Raw genomic sequence first — 23,967 nt, 5'->3', positions numbered from 1 at the left:
CCATCTCTTGAGTGGACTTGAGTCACCCTTCACGGTCACTGTCAAGGGTTTGCACACCAGGATCCAGACCCTTCATGATCTCACCCCAGAATGGGTGTAGTGGGTTCCTGCTGGTCCTTCCTTAGCCCACACCGCCCCTTCTGCATCTTCCTGAAAACTTCTTTACCTGGAATGCTTCACTGGCTCCACTTTGCCCACTGAACCAAGTCCAGAATCTTTAGGTTGACATTCAAGTTCCCTTTGGTCTGTCTGCTCCCTGCCTCCCAGTCTTCTCTCTTTCTCCACCTTTGAGACACCTTCTTCGTGGTTGCACTGGGAGGAGTCGCCCTTCCCTGTGAGGGCCTTAAGATTTCCCACCTGGGTGTTCTTGTACGTGCTCAGCACAACCCCCTCCCTCACAACCCTTCTCTGACTGTTCACATCCTGCCGACTGGTATATCCAACCAATGTTATTTCCTGAGCATTTCACTAAAGATGCCCTGGCAGATGGAAACACATCCTGCAGGACATGATAGGTACACAAGTAGCTGAAATGCTAGGTAATTTATGATAAATGCCAGATCATAAGGACTTGAGAATTCAGAGAAGGAAAAACAAATACTTTAAGAGATAATCAGAGAAAGCTTCCTTCAAGGCTTAAACTGAACTCAGCTTCCGCACAGAAGCAGACCTACCTTCCAGTGGCCTAAAGAACGGTGTGTGTGTGTGTGTGTGTGTGTGTGTGTGTGTGTGTGTGTGTGTTAGAGATGGGTGGGCAGGGAGCATCTAGGAACAACACTTCTAGGTTATGAAGAAAGCGTAGTGAACTCCTTGGTGACTAGTAATACTTCTTCATCTGTATAATAGGTAGCTGGCTTAATAAATAATTCTTGCTTTGTTATTCAGAGAATAGAGACTACATCCTCTCAGAATTCAAGAAATTCAGAGAAAGAAAAAAAAAAAAAACCAGGCATAGCCCCCCAAAATTTTGTGAAATTAAAAGGAAAGGTATACAGGTAATCACTATTTGATTCTGAAAGGGAAAATGGTTGAAAGAGTTTCAGGAATGAAAATCTAGCCACACAATGGCCAATTACTGCTGCAGGAAGTAAAAAGAGTGAAATGTAAAGACCCTGATGTAGCTCCCTTATCTTTGCATCCCCAATACCTAGAGAAGCAGTAGAGGCGAGTATTTGACTCTCTGTATTTGCTCTTAAGTGATCAAAAAATTTGAATGGAAAATTGATTTGATTTTGGAACCCAGAAATATGCCCACGCAGGCTTATTTGGAAGAAGAGCCATACGACTTCAGCACCGCCACCTTGTGGCAGCATGGATATATTACAAGCTAAACTTCCACAAAGACCTAACTTCCTGAATGTTGAAGTGTCCCTTTACAAAGGCTATGCTAGCACTTCCCTGCCAGGTTCTCCCCTTCTCCCCAGGGTCTCAGCTAGCAGGGCCCCGATCAAAGCTTCTAAGATGGTTCGTTTCCCAGCTGCCGCTCCTAACGTTGTTGAGGCCTTCAAACTCATTCAAATGCAAAATGGCTTTATCATTTAAGACTCTAGAGCCCTCTCCAAAATGATTTGCTTTCCAGGCTCTAAACAAGTGTTTTTAACTTGGGATCCAAGGATGGGCTTTAGGGGATGCGTGAATTCTTTGAAATTGCCTGTCGAAGTGTGTAGACATATGCATATGTCTTTTCTTGGGGCAGGGCAGGGTGGTGTCCATATCCTCCGACCAGATTTTCAACGGGATCTGTGACTCTGAAAAGATGACAAAATCCTTGCTCTGGGGTGACCCAGGCCAAGCTGACTCTTAAAAAGAGGACAGGGACTTGCTGTCTAAATAAATGAGGCAGAGAGACAAGACATTATTGAACTACTGAACATAATGAAGGATTTGATCTCCTGCCTCTTCTCCACCTCTCTGCTCTCTACACCCCCGCCCCACCCCTCCTCTCTACCCCTACCATGGGGAGTAAGGAGGGGTTCAAACTTCACTTGCAGATGAGTGATCATCTATCCTTCCAAAGGTTTATGGAGGAAAGGAAGAATTTTATAGCCTCCTGAGGAGATACATTAATCCAAGTTAGCTTAAGGCAACAGAATCAGGCTATTCAAGATAACAGCATTAAAAAAAAAAACAAACACCCTCCTCCCCCTTATTTGTCTCCAGATCAGGTGTCTGAGCCCTGCACAGGAAGCTGACAAATGATTTAGTTATGTTTTCCGTTTGGGGAAAGCGCCTGCTTTTATCTCTCTGATTGCTTTTTTATTTGGCAACTCACAAACTTATGTTTTCCCTAATATAACTGCCTGGCCCCTCTCAGCAGTGCACGGCAATGTCAGCAGGGCTATCTTTCCATTCTCCTCTGGAGTTTAATATTGTTTAAGCAAACTAATTGGACTCGACTTCATTTTGCTGCATTTTCATGTGCTAGATAGACCTAGCAAGCCGCCATTTGGGTTCTGCTTGTTTTGTTCCTTCACAAAGTTTCACTTGTGAAGTTCCCAAGGATACAGTATTGCTCCTTCTCCCCCCTCCCTTCTTTCCTTATGTAAACATTTCTCTTCCTCCTGTATTGGGACAGCACAGCTCTCAATGAGGCGGGATTTATGGAGGTAAATAAGGCTCAGGTCACGTCCTCAGGGACAAATTTTGCACTTCCCTAGCCAGAGCTGCCAGTGAAAGTCATGAAGGTTGTTCACTGTACAAGGGTGCCCGGCCAAGCAGCCAGTGGGGGCTGAAATCCAGCTGCCACTCTGCATGCCAAGCCACGCACCCTGGAGCAGAGCTGTGCCCGTGGGGAGGAAGGGAGGCCTCTCCTTACATGCAAAAAGGCACCATATGGCCTACAAGCAGCCCTTCTTCTAGTATATAGTTGTTCCGTACTAGAATAAAATATATCGACATCCTGGATACCCAAGTAGAAGTCTAGAAACCCAGGCTTGGTCCTGAATATTCAGGACCTTCTCTCTGAGCCTCAGTTGCCCCATCTGTATAATGAGGGTGTTGGACTCAAAGATCTGTGGGGGCGCTTTCACTTCGAACACTCTAACACTATTACCCATCAAATTTAACTAAAGTGATTCCGTCCATCCATCCATCTATCCATCCATCCATCTATCCATGCCATCCATTTCAAGCATATGGACATCCAAGGGGAGGAATGGGGTTAAGGCATTGTAGGAAAGAGATGTGATCTGGTGAGACTTTTCCAGTGTAAGATAAAATTCATATCTTATGGCAAGACAAGAAAAATTTAAACATAAAAAAAAAAATGTTCTCTGCTCTTTGGCCTCCTCTCTCCCCCCACTGTGCACTGTGTATCTGCACTGTACGTCAACCAGACCTCCCCTATCGGCAGAAATACCTGCTCAACCATAAAGAGCAACATTCTCCAAGCATCAGCAAGACAACTCCTTAAAGATAACATTCCGTCTTGATCTAGTAAGGGGTCACCATGGTGCTTAGATCTGGATTTTGTACACTGTCAACAATACGTCATTTAACGTACAGTCCTCTTTCTCAAAAAACTGATACAACTGTGCACTGACTTCTAATGGGCGGAACAGTTCTCAGAGCTTTCTGAATTGCTGTTCCTGAGTTAGAGTCCTCAAATTTGGCTCAAATCAAAGTTTCCATTTCTTTCATAGATTGACTATTGATTAATTTCATCGACACCACCAAAGTGTACTCTCATGATCTCGAGGGCACATTTCTGCCTGTGACAATGATCCTTTTCCTCCCATCTGAGTCAAGGTATGTCCCACTCCAGGGAGTAGCCATCCTGTCATTAGAGATGCAGTCAATACAGTCAGCCATGCAGTGGGGAAAGCCTGGAGCGTGTGTGGGCTGATCCACCCTCTGGGCCGACAAGACTAAAGAACTTCTCCCTCCCAACCCCTGACCCCATGAGGGGTGGTGGGTGATTTTACAATCAAAGCACCAGCAGCCCAAATGAGAGGCAACACACGATTATAAATACTGGATTGATTTGACCTTGGGCGCCTGCGGAGGGCATAGAGCCACAGCCAAGCATTAAAGGAGGAGGGTATAGGTGGGGTGCTGAGACAGGAAGTGAGAGATGGCTCTGCCAGGGGTTGGGGTAGGGAGGCCCCATCCTGGATACTAGAGCAGGCTGGCCAGGGGTTTTCTGCTCCATTGGAACTCCCTGCTTCCATCTGCCTGATTGATTTTCTCTTTCAAACCCAGCCCTCTGCCAAAGAGGATTTGCAATGGCTGGCAACAAAGACACCTAAAAGTAAACTTAAAATGAGCTGGAAAGCTTTACAGCCTCACTGTAGGGAGTCGCCATTCATTCATTCATTCATTCGGCAGTCTACTTGCGGAAATAACAGTTCTCTACATCACACCCTGCACTGTGCTGGACACTCAATTTGGCTCTTATGGTCCGGGTCATGTAGGAGTTTACAAGGTGATTGATGCTCAAGATTGTATATTAAGAAATTGCAGGAACAAGGCTTCCTGGTGTAGGGACTAAGGAAGGCCTAAGAGAGAAAAGGTCTGGCTTTTAGTCCCCACTCCCCTGCTCCTGACCTAGGTAACCTTCACTTCCTCAGCTGTAAAATGGGTGGTAGAACTAGGTCAGTGGCTTTTCAAATTTCAGTGGGCAGGTGCCTGAGATTCGCAGAGATTCAGCTCTCAAACACGTGCTCAGGAGGCTCAAGTCAGCACTTTAATAGTTCCCAGACCCCCATTCTTGGGGCGGGGTTCTGATGTCGGGGGTCTCTGGACATATTTTGAAAAACTCTGGGCTAAATATTCTAACTAAAGGTTATTCTCTGGGGGTTTTATTATTTACTTAATATTTAATATTTATCATTATAAATATTATTGTTTATTTAATATTTATTATTAAATTAAAACTCTAATAGCCCAGTGGTAGGCAGGGGTAATCAGACGAAAAAATAAAAGAGCCAAAGGAGATCAGGTAATTTCAGTGTGTAGGGGCTCCTTAGAGGAGCTGAGACTCAAACCATCTCCTTCAAGGTGTGTGAGGCTTGGCTGTCATGGTGGTTCCACCCTCCTTTTACTCCCCAGGGAGAGGAGATGTGCTTTTTAGCTACTGGTGACACTTTGAAGAGCAGGAATACAGCAAGCAAGACACAGACGTTTGGGGATTATTATTTGGATTCACCAGGAGAGTCATCTCTTACCATTAGGAATGGGACAAGTTTTTTGGAATTTGGAAAAGAAAAAGTATTTAAACATATTATATTTTCATAACACTTAGAAGCATGTATCGATTACCCAAACTACAGGAACTAAAACTAAAACAGGTATGTAGTAGGATAATGCTTAAGAGGTGATCTTTAGTTGAATACACACATTTTTTTGTTTCCCAACTGGAAAACTCAAGGTTGAATTGCTTGGTGAGGTTAAGGCAGGAAAGAACTTTAAAAATGGAAAGCACAAGTCTAATATTCAAAGGAAATGCATATTTCATTTTGAAGCATATGAAATGTTCCAAAAATTCCATTCAGTGACTCAGGCTGGAAGTCCTAGACAAGCCCCTGGATTGTTCTGTGTGTGACACTTGTGAAGGCAAGTGTGTATGTGAGGCAGTGCCTTTGCAGAGCTTGGAGACCACTCCTTGGATGGCAGTGGGACTGTGAGTGGTAGAAGAAAACCAGAAGGCATGTATGATTTTACCAAAAACTAAGGATCCAGAAGATGGATATCTATGAACTAGTTGAAGGACCTTTATTCCTGATGACAGTCTAGGGAATCCTCTCCTGGTCTGCAATCTGACAAGGAACATGGATGCAGGCCCCCTACGTGGCTGGCCGCAGGTTAGGAGGTGGTCCAATCCCCCAGGGCGAGATCGTGCTGGCACTCCTGGGATAGCTTCAGCTATGTCATCATGGTTGAGGGAGAGAGGATTCTAGAACTGGGTAGAGGCAATCAACAGTCACAAGTTCCCTTCTAGATCCAGATCTTCAAGAGAGAAGGATTCACTCAGGAAGCAAATCATGATTTGGGAGACAGAGTACGGACTGGCTTTGTGGGCAGGCCAGTTGTGCAGTTGCACAGAACCTGACGTTCAGACAGGCCCCAGGCTTGGTTTTATGTTCTGCTGCTGCCATCTTGAAATTCTTAATACTGTTCTCTTGGAACCTGTGTTTTGGCTTCATGAGCCCAGGACTCCAGGGGAACCATGATGTGTGGGTTTTGAGTGAGATAAGGTATAAAGCAAGGTACAAGGTACAAGGTACTCTCCAAGAGAACAAGAACAAGAACTTGCTTCAAATGTAGAAAGCAAGCAGTGATGTTCTAAGAACCATGAACGACCAAGGAACTCCAACATACCCCTTCTTACTCGTGCTATTTCCCTGTAGTCACCAACTACTTACATCAAATTCAATGACACAGAATGAAGGGAAGATAGGGTAACTCAATAGTTCCTTTTCCCATCAGTCCTTCCTTACTCATCAGTAAGGCAAAGGCAGAGAGTGTTTTAGAATGTGCATGAATCAAGAAGCAAAAAATTTACAAAACTATAATGAGGTATCATCTCTCACTAGTCAGAATGGTCATCATCAAAAAGACTATAAATAATAAATGCTGGAGAGGGTGTGGGGAAAAGGGACGCCTCTTACACTGTTGGTGGGACTATAAATTGGTGCAGCCATTATGGAGAACACTATGGAGGTTCCTTAAAAAACTAAAAATAGAGTTATCATATGATCCAGCAATCCCATTCCTGGGCATATATCCAGAAAAGACAAAAGCTCTAATTTGGAAAGATAACAAGCACCCAATGTTCATAGCAGCACTATTTCCAATAGCCAAGACATAGAAGCAACCTAAATGTCCATTGACAGATGAACAGATAAAGAAGATGTGGTATTATACACAATGAAATATTACTCAGCCATAAAAAAGAATGAAATAATGCCATCTGCATCAACATGGATGTACCTTAGATTATCATACTAAGTAAAGTAAGTCAGACAGAGAAAGACAAATATCATATGATATTATTTATATGTGGAATCTAAAAAAATGATACAAATGAACTTATTTACAAAACAGAAACAGACTCACAGACAGAAAACAAACTTACAGTTACCAAAGTGAAAGGGGTAGGGAGGGATAAATTGACTATGGAAAGAAAAAAAAAGAAGCAAAAAATTTAAGGAATGTAGTTAGTTTTGTGCGGCATTTCCACTGTTCTATGCATAAGCTAAAAAATGAGAATTGTGTAATTTTGGTGATTCTGCATATGAGATAAATGCTCTTATTTTTGCTTTTAAAACTGCCATAGGATAAAGTAAAGATGAATGGTTAAATTCATGCTAATAATGAAAAAAGTTAATTTTTCTTTGCCTAGATTGACATTAAATAACAAATAAAATACATCATGCCATGTCAAGATATCCCAAAAGGAAAAAGGTATGTATTTTAGTAACTTTGATGGCATTTTTTTCCCGGCTATTTTTTTTTTAATTGAAGTATAGTCAGTTTACAATGTTGTGTCAATTTCTGGTATACAGCATAATAGTTCAGTCGTACATATACATTCATATATTGGTTTTCATATTCTTTTTCATTATAGGTTACTACAAGATATTGAATATAGTTCCCTGTGCTATACAATATAACTCTGCTTTTTGATCAAGGGAACTGTATTTTCATTTTGCACTGAACCCAGACAATTATGTAGTTGGCCCTGGATAGAGGAGACTGACAGGTCCGGGTGGGCCAGAAGAGCAGTCTGGGCTCGGAGGACCTCTCTGTAGTAAGACTTGATGAGCGTGTCTTCCTGGAGTTATCGTCCCTGGTGGTTGAAACATCGGTGTCTTGGTTTTACTTACGTTAATTTCTTTCCCCAGCTGGCAGTTTGCCCCTTCTCTCCAACAAGAGCTCTTTGTGCACCACCCACGATGTACTGGCTGTCACAGACTTTTTGATCAAAAAGAGCAGTTCTGGTTTTATTACATTTTATTCCCCCCACCTCACCCCCATAATTCATGTTCTTAAATTCTCTGCTTATAAGCTTTCACTTCCTCTGCACTGAAGGACCTCCCTCTCCTGCTCCCAATTTATCCTTCTGCAGAGCCGTGCCTCTCTGCCTGTCCAGGTCATTAAGAACTTGGGCTTCGGCTGCAAGGCTGTGCTTGCATTTTCCAGTTGAGCACTGATGGAACGCTGTGTCCAAGCGTCATTGTCCAGCTTTTTGGTGCTTCCAGTTTGTGCCTAGCTGACACCTCATCACGCAGTCTGGATTGGAAACGGGCTCGCTGTTTTCCAGCCACGCTTCATTTTGTCCAGGAGGTAGGTGCTGGCTGTCCTCTCTGACTTTTTATCATCTCACTCTGGTCTTCAGGTGTTCCAGCAGCCCAGTGCAATTATTCCAAATGAGAGTTTCATCCACTCTGTACACTAGAGCTTCTTCTGAGGGCTTGGTAAGATTTCTGATAGGCTTTGATTCATTGACTGAACTCAGTATTTCATACACTCCAGTCTTCTCTTGCTCAAGCAATAATAGTTCCCTGCCAAGTGAAGTCTGGAATTCTTTTTCTAGAACATAACAGTGTACAAGCGCTGTCTTCACTTTATTTAGACAATCTTTATTAGGGATTCTTTCCCGACTCTGGAAGTTTATAAAATTAGTAGTGAAAATGTGTGACCTTTCCACAGAGTCCCAGCTTTCCAATGAATTCTTCATATTCTTTCTCAGTTCCCAAAACAGCACATTTCCTGTGCATTTGAATTATTTCTTCAAGTCATCTGATTGTATCTTTAAGGCCAGATACTTCCTTAGGGATGTGGGGTTTTTGGCGGGGGGGGTCTTGATTCCTCTAAAAGATAATCTTCACTGCCTTGATGTTCTGTTCTTAACTGGATAACTTTTTATTTTGGAAATATCACAGCTACCGAAAAATTGAGAGATCAGTGCACAAAACACCCCACGTACTCCTCACCAAGATTCACTAATTGTTAACATTTTACCATGTTTTCTTTTTCTTTATGTATGATATATGCTTTTTCCCTCAATAATTTGGAAGCAAATCACAGATATGACACTCTACCCCTAAATATTTCAGAATAAATCTCCTGTAAATAATATTTTCCTACATTAACCATAATACCATTCTCACATCTCAGAAAATTAACAATAATTCCCAAATCTAAAATACAACTCATATTAAAGTCTCCTTATTTCTCCCAAAAATGAATCTGACAACTTTTAAATCATTTCTTTTAATTCTACCAAGATCATTTGAAACTACTGTGCAATCTGTTATTCCATCACTTTACATCTACTCTTCATGGAAATGAGTGTTTCCCCTAGAAGAAACTGGCAAATGCACCACCCCCAAGAAGACAGTAAAAATTCCATGTTCCCAGGGCACGTTATAAAAACCCAGACTGGCCTAAGTCCCTCAGGCAGAGTGGCCAGTAGCGTCTTGGCGTATCAATCAACTCAGGAATTCTTCAACTTCCCGGCCATTAGACAAGGCTGCTTTCCTGCATTTATTTTTCAGTCATATTCTGAAACATCGATACTTCCAAGCTCATTTACCATTAAGCTCCCCGACTCTTTCAACAAATTTAAGTCCTTTTCAGGCATTTTCTTTCTAACAATGGACTCAGTTTCTCTATCACAGATGTCCCTTGTGTAATCTCTCACTATCTTCCATTCTGAGTGTCATTCGGGTTTCTTCAGGAAGAGTTCATAAGGATAATCTTTCCTAAATTCTTGCATGTTCAAAAATGTTTGATTTTGTATTTTGCAAGCTGATAGCTGGGCATAACAATGGTAGATCATACTTGCTTTCCTTTTGAGGAATTTTAGGGTTTGTGCCCCTGTCTTCTAGCATTGAATGTTGACTTAAATAAGTCTGAAGTCATCAAGTCACCTATTTTGGTCTTTTTGCCTGATTGCCCAAAAGAATCTTTATCTCTGAAGTCCAGTAATTTTGCTAGGATATGTCTTAGTGATGAGAATCCTTATTAATTTTTTTTCTGGACTCAGCGGTCCCATTTTGATAGCTAGACTCAAGACTTCCTGGGTTTTTGAAAGTTTTGATGATATCTTTAAATATTTGTTCAACTAATTGTCCAATTTGTTCAAGATTTAAAATTTGATCAGTTTTCTTGGTTTTTCTTACTCTTTTTTGGTAGTATTTTCATATTTTTATTGTGGTATAACTATATACAAGGAGTGGCACAGATTTAAGGGTACAATTTGATGGATAAGTTTTAACATATGTATACATCCATGAAACCATTGCCACAGTCAAACAGTGAACATACTCATCTCCCCAAAGAGCTTCCCTGTACCCTTTATAATCCATCCCTGTGTCCCTTCTCATTGCCTTCTCCATTCCTACGTACCACTGATCTGCTTTCTGCCACTTTAGATTAGTTTGCATTTTCTAAAATTTTATATAAGTGGTATCATACAGTGCATACTTTTTTTTCTTCTTCTTCTACTTTGGGGGGTGGGTCTGGCCTTTAACTCAGTATGCCTATTGAAATTCATCCACGTTGCGGCATGGATCAGTAGAAGTGGTGAGCAGGGGGTTCTTTCCCCATCTCCAAACCCCTCCCCCATCTCCTCTGGTGGTTTCCTCATATGCGTGCATTTCTCAGAATTCAGCTGAAGACTCAAGAGGGCCCTCAACACATCCCTGGCTCTCTCCCCCTCTGAAGTTCCTTTCTCTCTGAAAGCTTTCCCTGGAAACTCTAATCCCCTTAGCTTCTCAGGTCTTCCAGCATCTTCTACTGAAACCAGTTAGGAAAATAACAAGTTTAAAATATTCTCGGTTAATCAAAACAAAACAGGCTGGATGTTTCGTCTGTTTGTTTTTACTGTAGGACTTATGGGAGCCTTTAACATGTTATTATAACTGGTGGAGAGATAAGACTACTGAGAGATGGCCAGGGAGGAAGAAGAAAGAGTCTTGTTTTCACACACGATTCATAGATAGATCAATACAATCGCAATTACCTAAAAAGTGTTCTACATCCAACCTCAGACAAAATACCAACTGGAATGGAGAGAAATTTGTGTGTCCAACGGTGGATAGCTTGAGTGCAGGCAAGAATAAATACGTGCATACAGTGAACAGACCACACACTGGGGAGAGACATCTCGACTAAAGTGGTTATCATTAGGTGGAGTTACGCCAAAGTGCTTGTAATTTGTGTTTATTTTTATTTTCTATCCTTATGATAGAAACATCTGCTGGTTTTTATACTGCTGCAGACAGAGCTGGCTACGTAATTTGTAAGGCCCAAAGCAAAATGAAAATGCAGGGCTCCTTATAAAAAGCAGGAACACTTGCTGTTAAATGTACAAAAATAGAGAGTTTTTTTCTTTCTTCTTTGGTTTCTCAACTAATCATGCTTGGTTTTTATCTGCTATTTAAAGGTCATTCTAAGTAAAGAAAAAAAAATAAGGTTTTAAATTATGAGCATGAATTTTAGTGTTCTTCACATTGTGCAATGCCAGTTTTAAATGCAGACTATGAAACCAAGAGCCGGGTCCTCTGAGCACAGGACTCTGGGTGACTGTGCAGGTCGTGTGCCCACAAAGCCAGTTTTGGCTGCTCAAAAGGAAGAAGCACGTCTGTTCTACAATTTTCAGGCCGCTGATTTTATGCACTTCAGACAGCACTATCAGGTTTCTGACATTTACAGTGTTTCTCCTGTGGGAAGTTACGGCACATTTTTGACTGACGGAATCCACCTTTTAAAGACGATAATGGCCACTTCATTAGAGAGAGAGAGGAGTCAACAAGAAAAATGTTTCCCTTGCACTTCTCGAAGCTGTAAATGTCACTGCTCATTGTAAGGAAATGTTCCTGGGTCCAGGGCTGATAAACCAATCAGGCAGGCTCAGGTTAAGGCATTTCAGAAATGTGTTTGAAACTTGCCTGGCAGCTTCAGGGCTGAATGGACTGCATGAGAGGCTGAGAAATGGTTTCCTTGGAAAGGAACAAAGACACTCTGCCAGCTAGCGGGGCAGGGGAACTCGGACATCACCTGGGAGAGCCTGGTCCTTGTAGATGCCACACTGGGACAGAGTTAAGGTTGCTTGTCCATCGCATCTTGGACAGATGAGATGCTGGGCTGTGTTTAATAAACCTGTGGGTTTCAGGCACTCAAGCCCAGCTCCTATCTCTTGTTAGTTGGGAGAACCAGGGTGACTAACCTGTGGTATCTGAGCACCCACAGAGGGTGCTATGGGTCTGCTGAGGGCAGGACTTGTTTCTTCCAGTTTGGTGTTCTCTGCTGATGGCTCTTTCTGCTGCCTCTACTCAGACCTGTTTCCTATGTGAAGGCCCCAGCTGCCCCCTGGGGCCATCTGCCAACACTTGCTCTCCCAGAATCTTTAATTTTTTCCGGCTGCATCTGTGGCAGGGATGGAAGTGCTGAGGCCCATCTACCTGGTGAAGGATCTCTTACTGTTTCTGAATCTTTGCTTCCACCCCTCCCTGGCTGATGACCCTGGGCCCTCCTTTTAAAAAAACAGAAAAATACCTTATTAAAATGCCCCCTGGGAACCAGAGAGCCCCAAAAGGGCTCATATGGCTAAAAACCCCATGTGGGAAACTCAGACCTTAGCCTTTCGTTTGTTTGAGCTTTTCTAAGTGCCTCTGCAGAAGCTTCTGGCTCGAGTCTCTGGAGGTGGAGCTGATCAGGTTCTGGATGTCTACATCACACTGCTTCACCAGGTGGTTGCCATGGGCTTTTGTATCATATTCTTGGGCAGCTGTTGAACATGGCCCAGAGTGGCTGTCCACCAGGCCACCACTGAGAGGGCTGTGCTCTGAACCTGGTCCTCAGGCATCACCTGATCCCCCACACCCACCTAGAGGACCTCCACTGATAGGAAGAGCAACCCCATGTTTCCCGGCCACATAGGACATGGTGCAAGTGTGTCGATGTCTGACGCCTTACACAGACCTAACTTCCCACCCACTGGTGCTTCCTTTTTGCTCATGCACAAAACTAGCACTTACGACCCTCATAACATCTTGTTGATAAAAAAAAAGTAATCATGGCTACAAAGCAATGAGATAATTTTCTAATTTGGCTTCAAGAACTAGCTCTGCAGACAATTTTAAACCAATGAATCTGAAAACATTTGGGAAATGGCAGCATCATTATAATAAAACCAAAGTTCTCAAGAAGACCAGTATTATGGGAACAAACACCGCACTTGCCTACCTCTGCATGATTTTTAAGTCAGAGAATTTACTAGTCACACCTCAGTTACAGTTCTTTAGAATCCAGGATCTTGGCACTAGAATGAACCTGGGAGACCTCCATCAGCATCCTTGTTCCGGGCTGGTGAAGCTCAGCTCCACAGACAGGAGTTACCTGTTCACATTCATGTGGTGAATTTAGGCCAGACCCCTGATGAACACCCAGGTGCTTGACACGTAGACCTGTTTCCCCACAGCTCACTGCTTCCTCCCCTGTCCCCACCCCTCACTGATACACCTCTCTAACAACAATAGTTAACGTTAAAAGACAAACAAACAAACAAACTTTGTGTCAGATACTAAAAGTGCATTATCTTAATAAGCCTTCAAAGAAACCTAATGGTGAGAAGTATCATTCCCATTTCACAGACAGCAAACGAAGGCCCAGAGAAGTTAAATAATAGGGCTAAGCTACAGAATTAGGAAATAGAGGCCCCAGGATCTGAACCCAGGACTGCCCATCTCTGGGCCCCCTGCGTTTTAACAACACTGCCTCCTTTCGTCCCAGTTCCTTCTCCCTCTTCCTCTGGTGTCCCTTAGGAGCTAGGATAAGACACATTCCACTAAAGATCACCCTCCCTCCAGCCAGTCACTTCCCTTCTTTTTGTGTTTATCAACACAAATAGCTGGTCCTCTCGCACGTTTGTTTTGTTGGAGGCCTGCCTTATTCCCTGGGAACCCTGGGAACAATGAGCTGCTGCCCCAGCCCTCCGGGGCCCGCCCCCATCCTGGACGGCTTCCTCAGCTTCCCCCACTCATGCTCACCCCCAGCAGAGACTGCATGGCGGCCCCTCCAGCTTGTCTACAAAGTGCGTCAATCACTTGTTTACTTGCTTTTCCTGCCTGGCCCTGGGGGATCCGCTGGCTATTTCTTCCTTCTGGAGGTTCTCTTGAGGTGAGCTTTGATCTTCAGAGGGGAAGGGGCAACAGGAAGATGGTGAGAGATCCTAGGAGTCTGTCAGCAACTGACTCATTCTGTGAAAAAAGAAAAAATAAATGTTCTCTCTTAAAGCAACGTGAGGATGCTGGTGAGAACTGGGCATCCCTGCCAGTGCCTGGATGGAGGTCCTCCTTTTCTCTGGGACACAGTTTGAAAAGAACTAAAAAATTCCACAAGTCAGAAGCAAATCCCCCCAGGCTGGTCTATACTTAGCTAGCAGTATAATTCATTGAATAATAAACCAGTGTACAATCTTTCCACAAAAAGCCACAGCTGCAGACCCCTCACTGGAGGGAGATGTTTTTAGATGCGTATCTTCCCTTGGACAAGGCTGCTTGTAAAAACAACCTGCGACACAGTCTGATCTGAGAGCTGACATGGGAACTCCTGTGGAATACCGCCTGGAATTCCACCCCATTAGACAGCTACTTGTTTGGGCTTCTGAGGACTTTTTGGTTCTCAAAATCCATATTAATATGAAAATGTACCACTGGTCAGGGGCACTGAAATATTTAAATAGTCAGGGTTCCAGCTGGAAACAGAAGGGACACTCAAAAATGTTCTCTGATGGTTACCAGTTAGCTCAAGCTACACAATTTCATTGCTTCACAGGGTGGCTTTGCTTGCTAGGTAAATTTTTACTATGAAGTATATTATATGTATCAAAGAATATTTTAAACAGAGTTGAAAATATAGTACATTTAACACCTATGTACTTACCACAAAAATTGAGAAATAGAACACTAACTGGTAACTTACAAGTTCTCCAAATGCTCCTCTCTAAGTAAAACCTCCAACCTCTTCTTCAGAAATAACCACCATGTTGATTTTTGTGTTAATCATTCTCTTGATTTTTTTCATAGTTTTACTACCTAGGTATATATTCCTAAACAATGTTTATTGAGTAGAAGCAAAAATCTAGCTGAGGATGAAAGGGCAATGTTGCCCCTGTTTGACAAAGGTGTCTGGGAGAGAGATACACTGAACAGAGTCTCTGGGTCAGTCCAGTTTCAGTTTCCCCAAGAGTTTACAAGAGCCCCTTCTGGGGAAGTAGGTGGACAAGGTCATGAGTGGGTCTTGAGAAACCAGAGTTGGACATGTGGTAGGGCTGCAGTGGGGGCCAGGCACTGGGTAGCCAGAAGAAATGTGGTCCAGAGTGTGGGCTGCTCTGGGTGTTCTGCTTCACTAGGGTCTACCTGCAGCTCCTGAATGACACCAAAACAGAACACTTCCGTGGGGTGAAATGAGCATCTGCAGTTGACCCAGAAAACAGGCTATGCTGTGGGAAAAGCACCAACCTCCTCAGAAATAATTAAGGGAAGTCAAAAACAGATCATCTCAGTTAGACTCACCCAGGAATTCTACCCTCAATTAAAAAAAAAAAAAAAAAAGAACCCACAGCAGTGGGGATCTTGGTGATGACAACTCTCTACAGACCTATCTTTTGAGGCATTCTATTCTAATCTGGACTGGTTGTCCTCCATGCCTGGTACACAACTGTCAATCTGAGGCCACTGCTTACCACCCTTTTGGGTATTTCTTTCACTCTTCTCCAGTGTTGGAGCTCATGCCTTCTGTATTCAATGTCTTTCTCCTTCCTGGCTTACTATCTATTTTGTGTGTGTGTGTGTGTGTGGTGTCTATACTCTAGTAATTCCCCAAGGAAGGATGCATGGGAAGAGAAATTTGTGAAGACTGTACAAGTCTAGAAACGTTTTTATTCTATAGTGCTTTATTCATAGTTGGGCTGAGTATAGAATTCCAGATGGGGGATAATTTCCTTCAGTATTTTGAGGGTGTTTCTCCATTGTTCTCTTGCTTTACATATTGCTATTGAGAAATCTAAAGCCATTCTGACTCCAGAACTTTGGTATGTATATATATATATACCAAATATATATATACATATATATTTCCTCTGGTAATTTGTAGATTTTCTTCTTTGTCCCCTCTGATCTGAAATTTTACAATGATGTTATGTGCCTTGTGCGCTGCTTCTTTCATTAATTAGACTGCACAATTAGTGGCTCCTTTCCATCTGTTTTGGGAAATTTCCTGCATTATTTCTAAGAGAATAGCCTACTTTTCCCCATTTTCTCTGTTCTTTGTTTTTAGAACTGATATAATTCTCATGTTGGGCATTCATGATGGTCCTCCTTCTTTTTAGTCTGTTTTCTCTTATTTTCCTTCTGTGTATGTTTGCTCTTTTGTGGGGGGGAGTGAGAGATGAAATTTCCTCAATAGTACCTTAATACCCAGTTATAGTTTTTCATTTTTGCCACCAGGTTTCTCATTTCCAAGAGCTTTTTAAGAGGTCCTTGGATTTTTTTTAAAAATAGCATCCTGTTCTTGTTTCATGGAAGTTCTTTTATTTCTCAAAGTACATTATTGAACTATTTGTGGTATTTCCCTGTATAGTTTTTATTTCCTCCAAATTGCTTTTTTTATTTGTTTGTTTTTTTCTGTTTGTTTTTCTTTTTTATCTCTATCTTCCATATTAGAGCCTTAGATGTAAAACTTCTTCTATGCTCATGATAGAGTGGGAAGGTTAAAACAAGGCTAATTGGAAGTTCTGAGCAGCAGGGGGACATGAGAACTTTGAGCTTTGGAGTAAGGTGATCTGGCTCAGCTGTTTGTTGGAAGAACACCAAATTCTTTAGGCATTTACTTTTCAGACAGTCACATTACCCAGGGAATAGTCTTCTAGAATCCTGCCATGAGGGTGAGGGTCTAGATGCTAATGTACTGAGAGCCAGGTGTGGAAATAACACATAATTATGCTCAGAGTTAGTCCCATTTCAGAGTTCTGTTCTAATGAAGGCCTCAAGAATGGGAAGAATGTCCATACCTACAAAACCTGTTGCCACCTTGTTACACACCAGGCTTCCTCTTGCTGTAGCAGAAAACTGAGCAGCAAGTGGTGGGGTAGGAAATAAACAAGCACTTGCTAAATGTTTCTCTTATTTAAGCAACATGGTAGGTAGTAGGTACATGTGCTTGAGCTCATTTAAGACCCATAAGAAATCTGCGTTGTAGGCATTGGGGAATTACTGAAGGTTTGTCCCTTGCTTTCCTTCTTGCAGCTGAGTTAACAATGACTACTGAGGATTAAATTACTTGACATGAGGTCAGACAGCTGTGAAGTGACAGAGTTAGGATTCACATCCCAATCCTTTGATTCCAAATCTCTTTTTTATTTTAGTTTAAATGATATTTTTCAGGGAAATGCATGCTGTCATAGGTATCTTAAAAATACATAAAATTCCAAATAAATAATAAAAAAAATAAGGCCACCAAAGCACTGTGCAATACTCATACGGACACAGCATAATTTACCATTTATAATAATAATTTATAATTTTTTGTCTGTTTCTTAATTTGAATCATTTGAGCTGGTAAACCTATTCTGTTTCCACTACATGGCATCAGCCAAGGGCAGCAGGCATGGGCAGGAGTCAGGGTCTGAAAGGAGCAGGGTTCTATACAGACAGTTGCTGTTCAGATTGATATGGTTCAGTACCTTGGAGAGCTCCAAGGTAGTAACACTCTATTGGAGACTCAGCAGAACAGTGGCTGGGAGTTCTTTATAGTTTTGAACGCCTTCCCAAGAATAGAATGTTAAAAGAGACCATATACAGCTGGGATGGTCTCTGTCGGATTCATCCCCACGTCTCCCCAATTCAATGCTTTTTGTGAGAGTAGGTCATTATTCTTACCATTATGCCTTTTCTCAGGCTGTCTCCCCAGCTAGGAATGCCTGGCTAATTTCTACTCATCCTTTAATGTTCCATTTAATCATTAATTTCTCCAAAAAGCTTTCTGAGCTCCCTCTGCCTCCCACCTCAACCACACCCTCTCCCCTCGCTTTCTTCCTCTCAATCTCTCTTGATCGTTACATATGCCACACTAGATTATAATTGTCTGTCCTCCTAACTAGACTGTTTCTTGAGGACAGGGGCTGTGTCTCAGTTAGCTTTGGTCTTAGTAAATACTCTATAAATATTACATATGTAATAAATTAGTGCATTTTCTATTTGATAATAGAGAGTTATTGAAGATTCTCAACAACTTTGCCGCTCAAAGGATATTTGCAATGTCTGGAAATAATTTTTGTTGTTGCAACTCAGGGTGGGGTGCTACTGGCATATAATTGGTAAAGACCATGGACACTTCCTGACATCCTAGGTGCACAGGACAGCCCCCACAACAAAGAATAATCTGGCCCAAAATGTTATTCGTGCTGAGGTTGGAAAATCCTGTTTTAGAATAATGAAATGGATTTAATCAAACTCTTCTTCAATCAATTTAAGAGTCTCCAGAGAGCAGTGAGTCCAACTGGTTCATTTTACAGACAAAAAACCAAGCCAGTTGGTTGTAGGGCCAGGGCAAGAACTTGTACTGTGGCACCCTTTCCACACAGTTGCACTTGGCTTAATGTTATTTTTTAGCCATCCAGTACTCTGAGTGGGGAAGGGACAGAATGGTTTTCTTAATGCCCACTGTCCTGGGCTCATCAATAGGTTTGGGGGACAAGGATGAGACTGTTTAGACTGGAGAAAAATTTTTGGAGTCACAAAACAGGCCCAGCTAGCTTCATTCCACCCAATCCCCACATCAGCCTTTTTTTTTTTTTTTTCTAGAAATATGTGCCACAAATCTAGGGCTGAATGAGAAGAGTTCTTTCAATGGATCATTTCTGAACAATTCAATCTGCTCCGGGAAATGAGAGATTAGCCTGTGGAAGAGTGAATTATTTTAAGCCACTCTACATTAGAACCAATTAAAGCTCTGGAGGGCTCAGTCTGCCCCAGGAGAATTCACTCTAATTGCTACAAACCAAGGGGATCCAGTATAATTTTTCTCCCATCAGCAAATAGTAGCATTTGGGGAGATGAACTCAATCTCCAAGGGAAGCTTTGAACCAAATGGGATGGTTATCTCCCTCTTCAAGTGCTCAGATTTAGAAAGCTCTTGATCCCAAAGAGTGCTCCAACCATACTTCTCATGAGGCAAATCTGCCATTTTCCCAGCAGTAATCTGCATTTCTTCCATTCAGCTCTGTTGAGTTATAAAAGCCAAATGATTCAGACACAATACACAGTGAATCAGCAAAGGAAGGAAATATAGAAAGAAGAATACACATGTCATCTTGAATAAAAGTGATTTCCAATAAATTTTGTGAATTGTCTTCAAGGGAATCAGCTGAATGTGTTAATCATTTATTGTATATCATAACTGTCTGGCGCATATGTGATTAGCTGGAAATGATATTTGTGGGTCCACTGAGGCTCTGAAATGATGCAGAAGGGTAGCTTGTTTCTGCAGAAACATTTCAACTTACTTTGCTGAAGTTTGTCTTGGAGCATCAAAGGCTGTTCCTGTGTTGGCTGCTACTGGCATGAGAACGCGATGGCGGGTGGGGACAGAAAAGCGTAACAGGCAGCAGGTCCCAACAAGAAAAAGCTGTCTTTCCACCTCGATTCCTCGTCCTCTTCCTCCCCCCTGCCCCCCACCACACATGAACACCATGGGGAGGAGTAGTTCAGTAACTCAGAATTTGGATTCAAGTAGATCTAGGTTTGAATGACAGCTCTGCTTCTTTTCTGAGCCTCAGATTCTTTACCTATAAATTGGAACTAATAATGCTAATATCCCCAGCTTGTCAAGGGGGCTTACTTGAGATGATGTATATAAAACATACGACTCATGAAGGCACTAAAGAAGGGTTCTATTATCATCACTGGGCTTAGCCTCTGTCTAGGTAATTTTCTAAAGGCAGATAGCTAGGTCCGGGGGATTAGTGAGATGGGAATCATGGGATATGGACTGTCAAATGTAAGAAAAAATATCTGCATCAGGGGTCCACTTTAAGTTTTGAGGTCTAGTGATTTTTCAAAACTCTTTACAAGATGTAAAATGGTTGGAGTTGTGGTTAATCAAATGTTTGAATTACTCAGCTCTGTATTTAAGTTTTTAGAGAACAGGTTTGTCACTGAGCAGGCCTGCACAAAGTCCAAAACTTGCAGTAACCTAGAGTTACAGTTCAGAGAGAACATCAAACAAGAATCACCCTGCTATGGGTTCAAAGAGAGATCATTGCTTCTGCCATGAAAGAAAAAGGGGTTCAGCTGGTGAATCTTCAGTTAGAGTAAATATAGGGTTGGTGATGGGTGTCCTAAGTGCAAAGGTGCCCAAAGGCAGCTCACCATCAGAATCTCTGGGAGAACATTACAAAAATAATATGGGTTGCTATAGGGGATGCACTTGGTGTTACGAGAGCATACCTGAGGGAACCAAACCCTACCTGAGAGGCAAAGCCTAAGAAGCTTCCTAGAGGAGATACTTAAGTCAGGTCCGTGAGATGAGTGGCACTTAGGTAGGTGAAGAAGGGAGGAAAGGATGCCCCAGATAAAAAGTGTGAGCAAAGTTACAGAGGCAGGAAACGACATGGGATGTTTGGGAAATCGTAGTTTAGCATAGCTAAAGAGTAGGGTTTGAATGGGCAGTGGGGAGTAATGAAGCTGGGTCTTGGGAGTAGATTTTGCATAGGAAAAGAAGATGATGCGGTGACACGATGAAAACTCCAATCAGAGAATCACTCACCATGGAAACTCTCTGTCTTTGGCAGCTCCTGGTGGGAAAGGAGACCGAAAGCCAAGGATAAGTACTGTATGGTTTCCCCTATTATTTGCTTCCTCATGGAGATTCCAGATTTATAGAGGGGCTCAGTCCATTGTCCCTAGCAGCTGAATTTCTTATGAGACAGACTAGAATCCCCGATGGCTCCTACAAACAGACTATGGGAGGCTGGCTAATTGATAGGCCTATCAATACTGCATCACAGCAACCTCACAGTGAGGTCAATGGCTGAATAAATTGAACCAAAGCCTATCAAAGCAATGGGAGAAAGAGTTTACTTTGCTGTAAATAAGCTCTGGAGAGTGACTGGAATCAGGAAGAACCTAGGAGGAAAACTTACATGTCAGTTTTTCTGACAGGGAACAATTTTTTTTTTTTGAATGACATGGAAACAATTTCAATTCAACCATCTCTGATGAATAGTATCTTCCTTAGTGCAAAAACCTACCAAAGTACCAATTCTTCACATGCATTCCAATCTGTCTGGGTTAAGAAGGTCTCCTTTTGCTCCATCTGTTTCTTTCCAGGCCTTTGCTTGCCCACCAAATATGGGCCATGCTGGTTTCATACTCTTATTTGCCCATGTTGACTAAGGATCCACACTGAGCCAGGTACTGGTAGGCACTCCCTATCAGCTCACCTTATCCTGTTATCTGCCTGTGAGATATTATTCCAATTTACAGATGAAGAAACAGAGGGACAAGTGCCTTGCCCAAGGCAAAATAAAAATTAGAAGCTATGTGTTTTTTATTTACTTCTACAGCTCAATGGATTATCACAGAAATTACTCATGGAACCACCACTTAAGTCAAGAGAGAACTTTGTCAACATTCCTTTCCCCTCAAATCACTACCTTCCCTCTACTTCTCTGAAGCCTTTTCTGGTTCCAAACTTCTGCTTTCTCCCTGAGTCCATACCACCTCCCTTAGCCTCTCTCTTTATAGTAAAAGAAACAGATCAATAAAGAGAATGAGGGACTTTCCTATGACTGCATAAATGTCAGAGCTGGGACTTGAACCCATGTGTTTGAAGTCCTTTGTATCTTGGTCAATACCCTCCTCTCAGCTTACCTAAGTACGTTCCATCTTTCAAGGCTGGTCAAATGCTGTGCTCCTCAATGGAGACTTCTGGAGCACCCCTGTCCTCAAGGGTCTTTTCCTCTTCCTGGTCAGTTCCTACCTATCTGTCCCACAGATAAGACACTTAGCAGATAGTATCTGGCATTATTTAGCGTTTCATCTTCCCTATGAGTTTGTAAGTTTTTTGGAGGCCAGGTATCACAACTTACACCTGTTTGTATTCATAGAACCCTGAAAGTGGTCTGCAGAATAAGTGGATTCCTGGGCTCTGGAGTCAGACTCAGGTTCAAATCCTGGTCCTGCTAGTGGTGTGACACTGAATTCTTAATCTCTGTCCAAATGCCTTCCTGAAGGGTTGTTGAGAAAATTAAAGTACATAATGATTTTCAGGGTGTAGCATAGTGCCTGGCACACATTAATCATTCCACAAAGGTCAACCATTTTTGGAATCCAACAAGTATTTACTGTTGACAGTGAATTAGTCAACCGGTTCTCAACGTTAAAAAAAAATTTTTTTTAAAGAGAGAACTAAGATAGAAAGTCTCCTTTCCATAGGATACAAGTCTAGAAAAGCAACACACAAGTTAGAAGGAGGCCAGATATTGAGTCGGAATAGCCTCACTCCCCCTCTATCACGTCCATCTTACTACAGAAGCAATAATGGCCCCCCAGCGTGCAGAGCACTGGAATGACTAACAGCTGAGCAGGCGACAACCTAGCAGAGTTAGGGGCCCTGGCTGTGTTCCTGCTGCTAAGTCATGCAGAAGAGGCACCTCTGAGCCTTGGCAGCACCTAATGCTGTTAGAATGAAAGATGAGTCCATTTGGGCCCCAAACTTTGGTGTTCAGGCACTCTAGAAGATCAATGGCTGGAGAGAAATGCAAGGGCTGAAGCAGGAGTTTCCAGGGAAGAGGCTGAGCAGCTGTCAAGAATCAGGAAATATACCACTCTGGGTGCATGTGCATATTTTAACCAAACGGTCCATTTCTTAAAAGGACTTTAAAGGGCAAAAGCTTGCCTTCCTTCCAACTTTCCTTCCACACATAACCACACAGGAGCAAGCTCCTCTGAAACACAAAACCTATTGCCTTCTTCGTGCCCATTCTCAACTTGCAAAGAGATTCTTCTCCAAATACTTTCAGAAAAAAATTAAGGAGAGTTTTGGGATGGGATTTACATACTGATTATCTTCCGCTGTCATTCTGTGGGCTTTGTCTGATTATCTGCCCTGCAAGGTGCAGGAGGCATTTCTCTGAGCATCAGTGCTAAGCACAAAAGAACTCAAAACAAAACAATGTGAGGCACATCAGGTGGGTGGGTAACTGTCATAACAGATTTTGGAAGCTGAAAGGCATTAAGGAGAAGCAGAAGAGGGTAATGAGGAAGCTTTCAGATAATGGGACCAGGAAGGACTGACTAGGAAAAACAGTAGACACTTCCAAAACACAAGATCCCTATAGTTGGGTGGGGGTTGGGAGGGCACAAAAAAGCAAAACTCAAACCACCAGTAGCTGTCAGGTAAAAGCAAGTTGTGATCATCAAGCCAAGAGCAGGTAGGGGCAAGGGAGTCATGTGGCAACACTTTCCAATGCAAATACAAAAGATAGTGCTATAAAAAAAATGGACTATCACCAGAAACATTTATTGTCCACAGCAATGTCCAGGAATTATACAACCTTATCAGCTTTTCTTCTCTGGCCTCAGTTTCCCCATATTTAATCCAAAGAAGTCATACTATACCCCAATCTGAGTTAGTGACCCTCCTCTGCTCCCTCAGATTTCCATGTGTAACTGTCTATTAATGAGTCTGTCTCCCCAGCTAGACCTTAAATTCCAAGGGCTGGGATTGTATTTTACTCCTCTCTGCATCATCAAAGCCTGGCACAGGGCCTGGCTTATAGCAAGTGTTCAGTCAACATTTACTGATTGAATGGTCCCTAAAGTCCTTGGAGGACAGACTCATGGAATGACTGGATCAGTTGTTCTGATTCTGTCCTCCACAGAGCTCAACAGGAAGAGTGGTCCAGATCACCCTCCCCACCCCCTGGGAGCTGTCCTGATCAGGCTGCTTCTGTGG

At 42.5% G+C, this 23,967-nt stretch overlaps 1 long non-coding RNA gene across 1 annotated transcript in view; it reads right to left on the bottom strand.

Moving 5' to 3' along the window:
* LOC105086726 (uncharacterized) overlaps positions 1 to 23,967 on the bottom strand; it is a 49,395-nt gene that overhangs the window by 20,539 nt on the left and 4,889 nt on the right. The window contains exon 2 of the long non-coding RNA XR_836949.3: positions 13,998 to 14,207. This is a non-coding gene — a long non-coding RNA (uncharacterized LOC105086726). The remainder of the gene's footprint in view (positions 1 to 13,997; positions 14,208 to 23,967) is intronic.

Source organism: Camelus dromedarius, chromosome 19 (assembly GCF_036321535.1).
Source record: "Camelus dromedarius isolate mCamDro1 chromosome 19, mCamDro1.pat, whole genome shotgun sequence".
In the NCBI taxonomy this organism is placed as follows: Eukaryota; Metazoa; Chordata; class Mammalia; order Artiodactyla; family Camelidae; genus Camelus; species Camelus dromedarius.
The sequence above is the reverse complement of the archived record's forward strand: the minus strand, read 5'-3'. Positions and strand labels throughout refer to the sequence as shown.